At 40.2% G+C, this 17211-nt stretch overlaps 2 pseudogenes across 1 annotated transcript; both read right to left on the reverse strand.

The window, feature by feature from the left end:
* Positions 1-1953: 1953 nt before the first annotated feature.
* Positions 1954-2641, reverse strand: LOC147919873 (pectinesterase inhibitor 12 pseudogene; annotated as a pseudogene). The gene has a single exon (XR_015592552.1). The product of XR_015592552.1 is annotated as a pectinesterase inhibitor 12 pseudogene (transcript).
* A 1196-nt stretch (positions 2642-3837) lies between these two features.
* LOC104771964 (pectinesterase inhibitor 12 pseudogene) lies at positions 3838-4522 on the reverse strand (annotated as a pseudogene).
* Between the last annotated feature and the right edge of the window lie 12689 nt (positions 4523-17211).

Below are 17211 nucleotides of genomic sequence, written 5' to 3' on the forward strand. Positions count from 1 at the left end.
TAGGTGTTGACTGGTTCTCCCGCCACCTCCCGCAAACGCTGCGTTTGCGGATGGTAGCGGTTGCTAACGATTGGAACCAATCACACAAACCGCTCCCAATCGCTCCTAATCGTTCCCAACCGCTCCAAACCACTGAATTCCAAAAGCTGCTTTCCGCAAGCGTTTGCGGTTGCGGGCGATTGCTGTTAGATTTTTTTTTTTTGTAAAAAAAATTAAAAGAAATCAATGATAATGAATTTTTTTTTGTTATATCTTCTATCTAACCATTTTACTCATTAAGGATGAGAGAAAATGAAGTACGGATACGATTGCAGAGATTATAAAATAAACAATTAGAAGAAAATCATATTCTAATTAACAATAACCCAGAAAACTTGATGTAAATTTAATGGCACATCACACACAGAGCCGTGCCGAGGTCATTGGTGGCCAGAGGCAGAAAAATTAGACTTGTTCCAATGCGCAAAACAAAAATGCATTCTTACAATAATAACATAAAAATGTTTACCAAGTTAAATATTTTCACATGGTAAAAGTAAATAAAATATTAAAAAAACAGTTCTGAAAGGTAATTTTTCTCTCTTTCCCATAATTATTAACCAAAAATTTTAAACCAATTTCTATTACTAATTTCCTTCTGATAGATAATATATTAAATAAAGTAAGAGATTGTTTTAGGCTAATTTATATTGCTTTTTTTTTGTAGACATTTTATAATGCTTGTTTTGTTTGCTTTCTTGTTCTTTTAACATTTTTCTATGTTAGTTGCTTATTAGGCTAAGGATATCTGTAAATATATTTTACCTAGATTTAATCTTATGAATCTTAGGAAACTAGCTTTATACACACAAGACTTTACAACTTATTTCAGTTTCTTTATTCTTATTGCTATTTATACTGAAACAAACGTAAAGGATATGCAGTGTAGTTATTATACTGAGCCTAGATTTAATGAAAGGTATCTTGTAGAAAATTTGTAGAAAATATGCCTCTAAGTGTTTCTCAAAAATCTGATGCCGTAGGCGAAGGTTTCTAAATTATAGCTTGAGGCATGGCTCTGATCACACATAAATCAAAAAACTCTAAATAAATATAATATTTCATCAGAAATTTAAGAAAATAAGATTATTTATGAAAAAATTAAAACAAATCACCAGTAACTCTTCTCAACTCTCACTTGACCATTCCTACCGATGCAACTACTGACCCACGATCTAAGAAAAAAAATCTACGATCTAAAGCATATGTTTTGTCATATTCGTACCGAAAACGACAAAAAATAAAAATGACAATGGAAGGAATTTCAATCCGTGCTCTAGCACGGATCCTATAATATTTTATCCAAAAAACTATTAAAAACAATTATATAAATTATATTAAAAACAATATATAAAAGGAATTTCAATCCGTGCTCTAGCACGGATCCTAATCTAGTTTATTAATAAAACAAAAACCAGTTACAACCGCATCTGTCTTTGACACATACGGCCATAGACATCATCCATTCATCCTTCAAAATGTCATCAACTTGCATGGGTAAGCAAGTTTTACGTTTACGTTTACGTTAGTTTCTATACATTGTGAGCAATACGAACTATCTAGTTTTTTGCGAAAAAGTGATAACACAGACGTATCAGGAAAGTCTGAGGATGAGACTCACTTATTAGTAGATAAAAATATTATAAGTATTATATTAGTATTATAGTTTAGATTATAAGAAACATTTTAGTAGATAAAAGTAACTAAAATGTCAATTATTAACATTTAAAATTATTAATAATAAAATTAAATTAAAGAATTGAATGTCACATAGTAAATTGGACAACATTCTTTGATATATTAGTTAAGAATTTAAGATAGTATATTATACCAGAATTTTTTCTTTAAATAATTGAAATAGTGTATGACTTAAATTTCAATATGTCAATGTTGCCAAAAAAAAAAACAATCATATTTGTAAAGTGAAATTTTTATTTCCATTAAGATAAAGTCTCTTTTCTCTCAAAACTTCCTATGGTAAACATAATCGATTTCAATTATTGAAACACGTCAACAGATTCATCATAGCATATTTGTAAAAGCCAAAGGAATCAAAATCTTCTGAAACAAAATATTGTTCTCGTTAGTAACGGGAGATTTCTGTTGCTTTCTTTCCTTGAATCCATCCTCACAATTGCCCGGTGCATCCAAAGCAGCACCCAGATTTACAGTAGCGGTACTATAATCATGCGACTGAACGCTCGCTAAAGCAGTGTTTAACGAACCACTAGCATCCTCATAAAGCTCGACGCAATCGTGTAGCACTGTCTCAATACCTGGCCCATATCTCTTGCCCTTGAGGATCTGTTCAACGATTCCTTTCACATTAATAGTTTTTGCCGCAGCATTCTTCGTTGATGCTAGGACCAAACCTTCAAGGGTGGTCGCGGTTTTGCTTTGTGGATCTTGTGTAAGAGAATTGACGCAGAAATCATATTTCATTTGCGGGTCTTTTGCGGCTGCTTTCTTGCAAGAATCTTGAATGAGAGTTTGAGCATAAGTAAAACTGTTCAAGAGAAGAGAGCACATAACCAATGAAACCAAGAACTTCATATTACTTTTTTTAATATATATATTTGGAGAAAATAGAGAAACTAAGAATTGATGAAGAATATGTTCACTTTGTGTGTTAATTTATAGTAAAAAGGAACATAGAAGTTTATGGTAACGTAACAACTTTGCCATAACTCACTAATTATTCATTTTTATACTCTTTCCTTATTTGTCGTTGAATCAAATGTATAAAAATAACCAAATTGAAAATATTGACATTATTCCCAAATTGATAATTTCCTACATTCAATTAGTACTGGTAAGATATTAAAATTTAATGTTTATTTTCTAAATTTTCTATTTATTTGTTTGAACTTGGTCAACATGAAATATTTCTTTTCCATATACGCACGTTTCTAGGTTATTCTTTCCAAAGGAAAAAAAACATTCTGGTCTTAAAAAATAGAGTCTGAAAATTTGAAAAGTTTACAGACTTGGCCAATTATTTTGCTTGTACATATTCCGATAAAAAAATTAAATTTATTTTGGGGCATACAACAATATGTTCTCTAAATAAAATTGGACTATAAATTTCTCAGTCATCTTTGTTAATCTTTTCTGTCAATCCAGTATCAACAAATTAAATGTACCTAAACTCGAATGTGACCTTTTTAGAAAACCCATTAAATTTGAATATTACCGTGGACTAAACTTTTATTATAGCGCATTAAAAGCTCTCTTGTCCGTTAGGAGGACCATTACCAATTAAATGTTATACTTGTATCTTTAATGCTTTAATTTTTCAAATCATTATTCATAATTATGGTTTTAAATTCAATATAAAATACAATTAATAGCTACTGCACTAAACTATCTTCATTTTTATATTTTACATAAATAATCTGTCGACAAAAAATTGATTCAAAACAATTATTTTTCATCCTTATTACTGCAAGATAAAATTTCATATGGGGAATACATTTTTTTTTGTCTATTAGCGGTTTAGTCCGTCCTGTTCACTAAACCTGGTATATAAATTAACAGATCAATATAGCAGTTTCACTTGTTACTTAAGATTAATAATGAAATAAAATTTAATGAATTGAATGACATATCATTGTGCAGCCTTTTTCAATATATTAATTAAGATCATATAATATGTTGAATATTTTTTTACATAACTAAAATCTCGAATTAAGTTTAAATTTCAAGAAAATAGTATTTTTTTACGTTATAAAATCATTATATCAAATTATTACCAAAAAGAAAAATCAATATGTCAATGTTGCCGGCAAAAAATATCCAGACATGTAAAGCGAAATTTTATTTAAATGAAGATTAAGTCTTTTTGCTATCAAGTTTACATGGTAAACATTAGTCGATGTTTTATTAGTGAGACACTTTGACAAATTCATCACAGCATAGTAGTAAAAGCCAAAGGAATCAAAATTTTCTGAAACAAAATATTGTTCTCGTTAGTAACGGGAGACTTCTGTTTCTTTCTTTCCTTGATACCATCCTCGCAATTGACTGGTACATCCAAAGCAGCACTAAAATCCACGTTGGCGGTTTCATAATCATGCGATTTAACACTTGCTAAAGCAGTGTTTAAATTATCATTAGCGTCGTCATAAAACTCAGCGCAATCGCGTAGCTCTGCTTCAATACCTTCATATCCCTTGCCCTTGATGATCTGTTCAACGATTCCTTTAACATTCATTGTTTTCACCGCAGCATTCTTTGTCGATGCTAGGACCAAACCTTCGAGGGTGGTCGCGGTTTTGCTTTGTGGATCTTGTGTAAGAGAATTGACGCAGAAATCATATTTCATTTGCCGGTCTTTTGCAGCTGCTTTCTTGCAAGAATCTTGAATGAGAGTTTGAGCAGAAGCGAAACCGTTCAAGAGAAGAGAGCACATAACCAATGAAACCAAGAACTTCATCTCTTTTTATTATTTTTTTATTTTTCTTTGGAGGAAGTAGAAAAAATAAGAATTGATTGATGAAGAATAAGTTCACTTTGTGTTACAATTTATAGTAAAAGTGAATATTGAAGTTTATGGTAAGACTCTACTATGTAAAATGGATGTGTTGAGTCATTAATTCAATAGTTGAATAAAATAAAGGTGTTGAAATAGAAAGAAATTATATACATTAAAATATGTTGAATAAACAAAAGTTGGGACCACTAGGATACATGGTACATTATTATTGGTTGTTAAAGTTCTTAATAATTTTAATTTCATTCTAACTATTTGACATCAATTATTTCATAGTAATCAAAGTTTTTATTTTATTCTATAAAACGGCATGACATATCTTTTTTGGTTTTAATACAATATTAAACTAATGATCTCATACTAAATAATATCGTAACCCCAATCAATACAACAACGGAAATAAATAACAACATTAAATCAAAAATACCTCAATTAAACCAGTAACAACTAATCCAATTACCATTCCAACATAAACCAATAATAAAATAACCAACAAGTCATTAAACATTAAACCATCAACCTAGCAACATTCTAACGACTCAACTCTAGCAACCTAACTGAAGCCAAATATCAAACAATCGAGCCACTAGAACATCCTCCTCTTCATTGTCTTGATTCCACGATCACACTTTGCCTTTACCTGCATCACAAACAACAATTGAGACGCATGAGTATTATCACAAATACTCAGTGAGGCAATCTTCACATCTAGTGGGCTATACACACAAGCAAAAGAGAATCCAATGTTCAACAATCAACAAATAACACCATCAAACAATCGAGCCACTAGAACATCCTCCTCTTCATTGCCTTGATTCCACGATCACACTTTGCATTTACCTGCATCAAAAACAACAATTGAGACGCATGAGTATTATCACAAATACTCAGTGAGGCAATCCCCCCATCTACTGGGCTATACACACAACTGAGAATCCTATGTTCAACAATCAACAAACAACACAATAAAACCATGAAAACAAGTATCAGCTATCTGCTGAAGAGTTGGTGTCGACCGACACCCTCCTGGTGTCGACCGACACCCTCCTGGTGTCGACAACCACTGACCACCTAGTGTCGACCGACACCCCACCTCGACCTGAAAACCCTAGCAGTGTCGACCGTTACCTCTACCTAGTGTCGACCGACACTTGCCCAAGTCCTCACGCCGTCAACTCCTTGGTGTCGACCGACACTGACCCCGCAGACACGTTCTCCTCGAAGTTGCGAGTCTATTCTCCGCCTTCCACCGCCTCCATCGCAACCAACACTCTCCCAAGAGTCACAATAGGCCATAGAAACCATAAATCAACCACAAACAAGCAAGGAATCAACCAAAGCACACATAGAACATAGAAACAGATAATTCTCAGGCTTAAAGCATCCATGGTCATGCATTCACCTTTGCAACAAGAACATTCTAACCCTAAGCTCACGAAAACAGCCTCCTAGCAAGCTTCTACCACGTTCCCAACTTCAGATCTCCTCCCACAAAGACCAATCTCACCAAGAATGGCCAAGAACTCTCAAAAACTCACAAGAACAATTTTCATCTCTTTTAACTCTCTGGAAATCGACAATTAGCGGCTGCCTACTCCCAATGTCGGCTTTCCGCTTAAATAACAAGGTTTTAGGGTTTCCTAAACCCAAACCGTTCTAATTCGACGATTTAAAACAAACCAATCAAACCAAAAATTGATAGTGTCGACCGACACACCCTTGGTGTCGATCGACACAGATCCTAAAACCAACCAATTTGGTTCGCGGATGTTTTTTTTTTTTTTTTTGAACAACAAATGGTTTCATTAATTAAAACTCAACCAGTACAAGAGTTAGGGATCAAAATCCCAAAGACTAAAAGGTTACAAAGAAGGGCTGAAAGACCCCGACCCGGACGTCCCAGCGTCCGAGGTCACGGCTTCCATTCGGCCCTATCCTTGGCCGAATACCCATTAACTTGTCCACTTAGCTTTGGGTAGCGGCCTTGCCTTGTGGACCTTTATACGCAGCGGAATATCATTTTAACCTTAACCCATCCCTTTGTGCTTAGCCATACAACCAACCAACCCCACAGGCCTGCACAGATCAGGGATGGGGACTTATAGTCCCTTCGGTTCACAGTGATCGGTTGCGCTATCGGCTTCCCGTACCACTAGTGTCCGAAGCTTGGTACAGGACATACCGTCCGTAAACCTATTGGTCATACCTTGGTACCTCGGTCGACTCGTCGGTCTTGGTATCAGAGCCAGGTCCAATCGAACGATCCGACCCCATAATCGAATCGATGATCGACCTCTGACCAAGCCGATACTTCCGATGGACTCGCCGACCACCCGACCGATCGATCCAACCTACGGCTCGTATCGTCGATCCTTTGATCGCCCGATCCGACTAGCGATCGAATCACCGGTCAATCCTCGATCGATCCGTCCATTGGACGCGGATCGTCGATGCCCCTTTCGATCGGTCCGATGCTACGACCGAACCATCGATCGTCCTCCGATCAGTCCGACTCCATGTCCGAACTGCCGCTAATCCTTCGATTGGATCGACCCAATTGTCGATCCGTCGCTCGTCTCATCGTACCGTCGATAGAGAGGTAGCGTGCGCATCAGTTCGGACGATGTACCGTAGTATTCGCCGAGCCGCACCCTCTTTTCTTCTTAGGCGATGATGGACGAATGAATGGACGATCGGTGGGTCGTTGGAAATGAAGGCAACGCCCTCTATTTATAAGGTCCTGGCCGAAGTCTAGGTCCCAATAGACCCTTCAATCGCACACGTTCGGCCGTGCCTGTCCGGCCGCGCCTGTCCGGCCGTGCCTGTCCGGCCGTGCCTGTCCGGCCGTGCCTGTCCGGCCGTGCCTGTCCGGCCGTGCCTGTCCGGCCGTGCCTGTTCGGCCATGACCGATCGTCCGTGTCGGTTCGGTCATGCCTTTTCGGTCATGCCTCTTCGGTCATGACGCCTGTTTTGTCACGCCTGTCCGGTCGTGCCTGTTCGGTCGTGACGCCTGTTTGGTCACGCCTGTCCGGTCGCGCCTGTTCGGTCACGCCTGTCCGGTCGTGCCTGTTCGGTCACACCTGTCCGGTCGTGCCTGTTTGGTCACACCCGTTCGTCACAGTGTCCTATGACCGCCCACGAGCTCCCCAGCTGACCCGGACACTGTCCACTACCGTCCAGCTGGCCAAGCTCGGTCGAGCTTCCTGGCAGCTGGTCGAGCTGACGCTAGCTGTCCGAGAGCTGGCCGCAGCTGACCTAACTTGTTCATCGAGCTCGCGGAGCTCGTTAAGCTCATATTCCAGCTAGTTGAGCTAGTAGCTTAGCTACTCAAGCTCATTTAGCTATCGATTTCCTTAAAACAAATTGCCCCCCTTTAGGATCGCGGGATGCGGGCGTTACAAGTCTACCCCCCTTAAAATGAATTCGTCCTCGAATTCAGTGGGTGTAGAACTTCCCGACCTTCTGGTCGATGTTTCCCTACCTTCTGGTCGATGTTTCCCGACCGTGGTCCTTCCCGTACACGGTCTTAATTTCCCAACCTTCTGGTCGATGTTTCCCGACCCGTCCTTCCCGGAGGCAGCCACAATTTCCGACCTTCTGGTTGATGTTTCCTGACCTGTCCTTCCCAGACGCGGTCACAATTCCCAACCTTCTGGTCGATATGCTATGTGTTCGACGTTTTGAACAATCGCTCGATTCACGAGCTCATCTTGGTGAACACATTTCCGTTCCCAAGCATGTTGTCGGTCTTATCAGAGATTTCCATTTCGTCCGAACACATAGCATAATCGCATACGTCCTCACAGCATCGCGCATGCTTTGATACCAACTTGAAAGACCCCGACCCGGACGTCCCAGCGTCCGAGGTCACGGCTTCCATTCGGCCCTATCCTTGGCCGAATACCCATTAACTTGTCCACTTAGCTTTGGCTAGCGGCCTTGCCTTGTGGACCTTTATACGCAGCAGAATATCATTTTAACCTTAACCCATCTTTGTGCTTAGCCATACAACAACCCGACCCCACAGGCCTGCACAGATTAGGGATGGGGACTTATAGTCCCTTCGGTTCACAGTGATCGGTTGCGCTATCGGCTTCCCGTACCACTCGTGTCCGAAGCTTGGTACCGGACATACCGTCCGTAGACCTATTGGTCATACCTTGGTACCTCGGTCGACTCGTCGGTCTTGGTATCAGAGCCAGGTCCGATCGAACGATCCGACCCCATAATCGAATCACCGATCGACCTCCGACCAGGCCGATACTTCCGACGGACTTGCCGACTACCCAACCGATCGATCCAACCTACAGCTCGTATCGTCGATCCTTTGATCGCCCGATCCGACTAGCGATCGAATCACCGGTCAATCCTTGATCGATCCGTCCATTGGACGCGGATCGTCGATGCCCCTTTCGATTGGTCCAATGCTACGATCGAACCATCGATCGTCCTGCGATCAGTCCGACTCCATGTCCGAACTGCCGCTAATCCTTCGAGTCGATCCGTCGCTCGTCTCATCGTACCGTCGATAGAGAGGTAGCGTGCGCATCTGTTCGGACGATGTACCGTAGTACTTGCCAAGCCGCACCCCCTTTTCTTCTTAGGCATTAATGGACGAATGAATGGACGATCGGTGGGTCGTTGGAAATGAAGGCAACGCCCTCTATTTATAGGATCCTTACCGAAGTCTAGGTCACGCCTGTCCGGTCGCGCCTGTTCGGTCACGCCTGTCCGGTCGTGCCTGTTCGGTCACACCTGTCGGGTCGTGCCTGTTCGGTCACACCCATTCGTCACCGCGTCCTATGACCGCCCATGAGCTCTCCAGCTGACCCGGACACTGTCCACTACCGTCCAGCTGGCCAAGCTCGGTCGAGCTTCCTGGCAGCTGGTCGAGCTGACGCTAGCTGTCCGAGAGCTGGCCGTAGCTGACCTAACTTGTTCATCGAGCTCGCGGAGCTCGTTAAGCTCATATTCCAGCTAGTTGAGCTAGTAGCTTAGCTACTCAAGCTCATTTAGCTATCGATTTCGTTAAAACAAATTGCCCCCCTTTAGGATCGCGGGATGCGGGCGTTACAAGGGCTTTCCCCAAAGCCTTAAACAAATACAAATAAGACATCAAGTAATGATCCATGAGAGCTTTGAAACAAGTACTTAGAGGTAGATTGAAGCATGTGAGGTCATGGTTGCTTGATTGATCATCCTTGCGGGATTCAAAGGACGACATGATTTTCATGGTCGTACGACACTTTGACGTTGAAAGGAGAATCAGAAGCCAAGATCTCACCGGAGTGAGGTGCCATTGCAAAAGCAAAGCATTGACAAAGATTCGGTAGTTGACAGATTGGATGGTGGTGATGAAGCTGAAGATTGATTGCCTAGCTATGTCGGATAAGGTCATTAGCGTACCGGGCGAAAGACCAAAAGCCTGCAAACCAAAATAATCAGACCAAGTAGAGGGATCAAAAGCCATATATTGCCAGAAGGATATATCAATCTGTAACGGTGCAGGTGGGTTCTCTCTCAGATGGCGCCCATAGCCAATGAGATAAAGGAGTTTACACAAGGCAGGTAGTCGGGTTGGTATTGAAACTTGAGAGGCAGACAAGTAGTGATGGGGTGTTGATACCACAGACAGAGTACGGTTCTTGTAGATGGCACTGAAAGCAGGTTGCTTTGCTTCGTCGAGTGAACACATTGGAGTCCAGGGCAGAAGACCAGGAAGCTGCAAGCCTTGGCCATCAAACCACACGGGGGGATCACTCAGAACAAGCCAGAAAAATATGACAAAAAGGAACAATGCAGGTGAGTTCTCTCTCATATGGCGCCCTTTGCCAAAGAGATAAAGAAATTCAGACAAAGCATGTAATCGGATTGTCAAGGGAAGTGTTGAAGCAAGCTTGTTCCTATGGGTTGTTGGTAGGGAAAACAGGGTAGGTTGGGAACTGGAGACGTTAAGTTGGTCAGAGTTCACAAGGCCTTGAATCATCCAGATAGGATACCCAGCAAACAAAGACACTAATTGAGCAATAACCAGGATTCTAACATCAACTCGGTACTTCCAAAACACTCTAGGCAACTGTAGTCTACAATGCAGTCTTCGAACAAAGAGAGCTAACAATGGCCATAGGCAATGTTTTTCAGCTAACAAGAGGACATATAGAGATAAACTGGGTTTTTGAGAATTGGGCAGTAACACTTGGGATGCTTGCAGACCGGGAAAAGGATTACAGTTCGAGCCCACAGATCGGAAATATACTGTGAGAGATCCGGGAGGTGTGGAAGCGCAGGGACTGCCGGAAGAGAGAGAAAATAGTTTCAGTCTCTCTATTGGAAGCATGTTCGGTTCTACCAAGCTCAAAGGATGACTTGTACTTGAGGCGGGAGTCGAGTAGCGGAGGAGAGTCGTTTCTCTGACGAAGTATTCCCTCGGCGCCGTCTCCGTCTCACTAGACTCAGGTGGCGAAGGAGGAGAGGGTTCATCAGAGACGACAAGCATTCCAGATCTAAAGGTGTATAGACAATTGGACTCTGATGTCGCCGGCAGAGAGGTTGAGACAGTGGAGCATAGAGTGGAACTCGTCAAACTCGTACTCATTTTGAAAGAGATGGCAAACGAACCTTCACTGCGATTTGGGTTCTTTGGACGGGAAGAGGAGCGGTTCAAAAGGGAAAATAAAAAGGGGAAAAAAGATTGAGACTTAGATCTAGGATAGTACAAGGAGATAGAGAGGGAATTAAAGATCGGAAATTCCCGACGCCGGCGGACAGAAGTCCCACCGGCGTCGGAGATGTGTGGTAGAAACGGCGCCTCGATATTCACGTCTGGGAGAGAATTAGGGCGAACTCACTACCGAACAGAGTTTATGGTTCGCGGATGTTACATTCTGCTTATTTTCATACTTTATAAATAGAGACTTGTTTCATTTCATTTGAAAATATAAATGCTTTTTTCTTTTACTATTATTTTTTGGTTAACTTCCAATTTTATTTATTTTAGTAATGAATATTTATTCTCCTTATTCGTTACAAAAAAAATAATCATAATAATATTATTAACTAAGAAAGATATGTCAATTTATTTTCAATCAATAATTGTTATTATATGTAATTATAAACACATAATACAAAATAAAAATATAGAATAAAAGTGATGGAAACGATGTATGTATTAATTTTGGGGGATTTTTAAAAATACCACTTTTTCTATGTCACTTTTCAAAAATAGCCTTTCATGGTGTCCATTTTCAAAAATATCCCTTTTTAATATATAAAATAACAAAATTATAAACCCTAAACTCCAAATACTAAACCCTATCCCTTAAAAACTATACCCTAAATGTAAATTGGGAATCTAAACCTAAAAAACAAATTCTAAAAATTAATTTAACATAGTGTAATTGTTTAAAAGAGGACAAAAATGAAAATATTCAAAAAGAGGGCATTTTTGAGAAGGGATATGCCAAAAAGAGCATTTCTAACAAATTCTCATTTTCTCCCTCCATTGGTGAACCTTAAAATGGGTGTCTTAAAAATTTAAAACTAGTTATTTATTGAAAATGTGTTTTTAGTATAACTTTAAATGTAACAAATTTTGATTAAAATTTATGTAAAATAAGAAAATAAAACGATAAATTATAAGTACATTTTATAAAAACATAAATATATTACATTATAAACGGGAAACTCACAATCTGAAGGCTTGCCAAAGCTTTAGTGGGAAAACTCACAATCTTGGATTGGATTTCTTTGCTCATGTGGCATGTACCATGAGGCATCCCAAAACCTGACCACAAGAAACAAACAAGTTACGTACATAAGAATCATGGCCCTGCCACTTATCTTTGGCGCATCCCTCTATTAGCTTCTTTGGTGAGTTCTTTTTCTCCCAGACATATGAAGCTCCCTGTTATGGCCCTTGTTCAACCTCAAGTAGCTCCCCTCACGCCGGTGAGAAGCTTAGTCATGACTACCTTTTCAACGTCTCCTAGTCATAGTTTGACAGGGACCACTTCACCTTCTATTGAACTCCTCTTGGAAGAGTTATCGACATACCTTGATCTCTCATGTGTTGTTTGCTTCCTAGCAAGTAATTCAAAGCTCTCTTGGATTAATGATCGATGTAATCTATGTTTATGTTTCTTTGTTTGGCATTGGGGAATGCCTCTGCTTGCTTCTGTTGTGTACTTTGGAATTCTGTATCCCTTCTTTGTACTTGAATTTAAGTGAATGAAATCAAGTTGTTTGACAAAAAAAAAAAAAAAAGAATCATGGCAGAAAAAGTCTTGACGAAGTCTACAGTCACACTCACACAAGTGCAAGTGTGAGCTGAATGCTTGGTCACAGTTCAATAAAGTGAAATACACAAGTGAAGGAAAAACACTGGAGTCATTTAACACAGACATCATCGGATAATCTACACAATTAACTACAACTTCTTATGTGAATGATGCAAGGCAAGCAACAACAAACAACAATGCCAATAAAACATAAAACATTACTTTAGCCAAAATTCTCATCACATAAAAGAAAATATTTGCATCACAATCACTGAGCTAAACCAATATACATGTTGTTTTCGTTCTCTAATTGTCCTAGCTCCAAGTAAGCAATCCAGAGAAAGTAGCCTATTCTTACAAAACAGTATCAAGTAAGCATCCAGATAAGAACCTTGACTAGTGATACTAGCCGCATCCATGCTTAATAGCCTGCCCAAGAAGAATCCCAAAATTTACCAAAAGTGATAGGCAAGTGTGTTTATGAGAAAAAGGTATTGAAGAAGGCTCAAGAACACAATCTGAATCTCCCAAGCATTTTTTTTTTGAATAAATGTAAAATTATATTCAGCCCAATAAAGTCTTTTGTACAATAATGCAGCCTTTGTTTAAATTAAGAACAGAGAAGAAAACTTTAAAAAACCAAAAAAAGGGGAAGCTTAACGGCGAGAGCCTAGCCAAACTTGTAACCCATCCGTAAACTTGGTCGATTCAAGCGAGAGAAACTTGTTGCAGATTAACCGATCAAGAAACTGAATAAGCTGAGCAGGGGAGCTCAATAGACCACCATGCCGACGCTTGTTCCGTTCCAACCAAATCGTATGGACTGCGGCTTGAAACAGAAGTCTGAGAAAGAAGCAGGTTGTCCCTTTGATGGTTGAACTGGAGAGGAGAGAGAGCAGCTGAAACAGTAGTTTTCGAGATAAAGCCTACCATATCCGTGAGGACTAAGAGCAAACAAATAATAGGTGCTCTAGAGTTTCTAGAGGAGCTTGACAGAAAGCGTACAAAGTGGATGCCCCACTGTTCCAAGCGAGCATCCGGTCTCCTGTAGATAACCTATTCCAAGCAGCAAGTTAGAGCATAAAGGAATGCTTAGGGATAGAGCTCGAAATCCAAAATCCCTTGTGTCAATTGACTCGCTGGCCGGAGCATCGAATATGGCGCCACATCTCAGAGGAGAGGAAATGAGGTTTGTAAGTGTTATCTGGCCGCCGCCATAAAGCAACATCGTTATGCAAAATTTGTCCTCGATAGCTTAATTTTTGAATCTTTGACTCCACATTGTTAGCGAGGTCAGGCTGATGGTGTCAAATTTTTTGAGTCTGAAGCACTGAAGCAACATATGCATGCGAGGCAATCCCAAGAACAATAAAACCCCTATCACCAAGAGTTTCATGCAAACGACCAAAGATCACACCAGGCATCATACCAGAAAAATGTCTGCAAACCACTCAGAACCTCAACCTTGTGGAAAACCTTAGCAAGGGGACTGTACTTAAGAAACTTCTTCCACATCCATGACCCCAAAGATGTAGAGTCTTTCACTGTCCAAAATGCGCCTGAGCGCAGCAGCTCCCGGTGAACCCAAGTGACCCATAGGGAACCTACACATGATAAAATCCGCCATAGCAACTTGTAACAGCTGACCTTATTAGCCTGTACAATCGACTTTAGCCCCAAACCACCCTCCTCCTTAGGCAAACAAACATCTGTCCAAGCCAGCTTATTCTTCTTCTCATTTAGTATCGGACCAGACCATAGAATAGCAGCACAAAGCCTGTCTAACTCCTTAGTACACGCACTTGGTAACCGAAAAGCGGATATCTAAAAATTAGTGATACTAGCAATGACAGAGCGTAAAATCTGCAGCCTCCCTGCAAAAAAAGATAGAAACCGATGCTGCCAGGAACTCATTGTTTTGCGGATTTTTTCAAACATAGGGAGACAATCATGCATCAATCTCCCAAGCGTTTTAACTCTACTTGACCAATGAGGTTATCAAACAGTGCTTCTGAATCATAAAAAATTGATTAAATAGAGTTTACCTTTTTCAATAACCTGATGTTGAATTATTACATGTATTGTGGTGATAGCACCTGAGTGATGTAGCAAACGAGGATTAAGCGCACGTGTGGGGGAATTGGGATAAGGTTTTGGAAGTTGCAGGCGCGTGAAGAGCGAATAAAAAGTTGGCAAGTTGCAGGTTTGTCAACATAACGGCAAAGGAAAAATTAGTTAACACGAATTGTTAACAAGTTAGTATAAGAGCACTGTTAGCTCAAACTTTCTCTTTAACACAATTTCAGAACTTGTACTCTTTCTAGAACTTTCTAGAGTTATCCATTTCCTCATCGTTTTGCTGGAGAATCTCTTCTGTTACTCTTGTAGATGGGAAGATGAGGCTGCGTTTCTTGTGAATGTTGTTTCATTGTTATCCGTTACAAGTTTTGATTAATAAATATTATTTGGTTCTGTTAGAACGAAGATACGAAGAAGTAAGAAGAAAGAGAAAATAGATAAGAAATGATATTATGACATTGGCGGCCTTAAGAAATAAGAGAGGAATAGGAAATGTTTACTGTTCAATCATAAGATAAGGATACTCTAATAATGGATCTCCCCTTAAATACAACCTTAGCTTAGGGCAACATAATAAAACGACAACACCTTAACTATTAATATTATTGAACCCTCTCCTCCAGAAAGAGTTCTCTTCACTTCTTTACTCTTAGCCATTTTTGATGTTCTTTCTCTTCAACCATACTCTTGCCTTCCTCCCACTTGTTCTCTTCTTCTTCTTCATAAAGACCAAAGACACTCTCAACCTATCAATACCCCCTTGGTAATGAACTGACCTTGTCCTCAAGGTCGAACTCAGAAAATTGTTCCATCATGACCGTGACTGGTTCCCAAGTTGACTCAAATTTAGGCAGCCCTTTCTATTGTATCTTAACTTCTGATTCATTACCCTTCTCCGGACGTCTCACATCTAACACCTTCTCCGGCTCAACTAACCACTCCAAACCAGGGGATAGAATTGCAAGAATATCCTGAGCGACCTGATCCGATGTACTGCAGGCTTCAGTTGAGAGACATGAAACACTGGGTGGATTTGGCTGTGGGTGGGAAGCTTTAGTTTGTATGCGACCTTGCCTATCCGTTCAGTGATTTGGTAAGGACCGAAGTAACGTTGAGCCAGCTTCTGGTTTCTTCGACCTACCATTGAATTCTGTCTGTAGGGTCAAAGCTTCAAATAAACCTAGTCTCCTACTTCAAAGGCTACCTCCCTCCGATGCTTGTTAGCCTCCCTCTGCATTCTGGTTTGAGCCAGTTCAATGTTCTCCCTCAACTCAACCAACAATGCGTCTCTGTATTTAAGTAACTCTTCTACTTCTGCATTGGCAGAGGGCGTGTCCCCGTAACGTAACAACTTGGGTGGATCTCTACCATACACAACATAGAAGGGAGACGTCTTAATGGTGGAGTGGTAAGTGATGTTCATATATTTTACCATGTTTTCCCTTAGTCTATTCACATCTTTTGCATCTTTTTCTATCCATTTTCACCATTATTGTGTAGCTTTAGGACTAATCATGCATTAGAGTGTAGTTGCATTGCATTTGCATCTTTTCATGCATAAACAGGTGATTTTGGAGCTTAAGGAGCATGGAAGCAATGGAGAAGAGATGTGAAGCAATCATGAGGAGGAAACAAGGGAGTTAAGGCTGAAGAACCAAGATCCGGAGTCCAGCTCGACCAAGCACTCGACCGAGTGGGAGATGGACTCGACCGAGTGGAGTTACACAGAAGAAGCCAGCTCGACCTGTCACTCGACCGAGCACTGGTCTAGTTGACCGATTCGTGGACCACTTTGACTTTTCCCATTTTTAGGGCTTCCACTCCCCTTTCTATATAAGGCCTTGTACCTGCAGCCACCAAACAATCTAGATTTTTAGTCCAGCTTTTCAGATATTCTAAACCTAGTTTTTACCTTTTAAGGAATATTATTCCTTTTGCTTATTTTTATTTTCTTTTGGATTTTGTACTTAGAAAAGAAGAATTTCCTCATACTTGTTGGTTGAATAACTTTCTAAGTATTGAGAATCTGAGTTTGATTTCTTCTTTAAAGTTGTAGATCTTTATCTTATCTATCTAATCATGCAAGTTTCAATATTTTCTGGGTTTTTGACTTTGTTCTTCATGTCTTGTTGTGAGTAGTCTTCTTAGGATCTTGAGGATGGGTTAGGATGGATTGATCTTGTGGTATATCTGATTTGATCAAGCTTGATTGTTGTAGATCTCTTCTAGGCTAGATGTTCTTAATGCTGATCCTATATCTGAGAGGGTAGGATCTGATCTCAAGCTTTTTAGCATCACACCAATGTTTAAGAAGCATAGATAAGG

The sequence above is a fragment of the Camelina sativa genome, chromosome 20 (assembly GCF_030686135.1).
Source record: "Camelina sativa cultivar CO46 ecotype springtype chromosome 20, ASM3068613v1".
Classification (NCBI taxonomy): domain Eukaryota; kingdom Viridiplantae; phylum Streptophyta; class Magnoliopsida; order Brassicales; family Brassicaceae; genus Camelina; species Camelina sativa.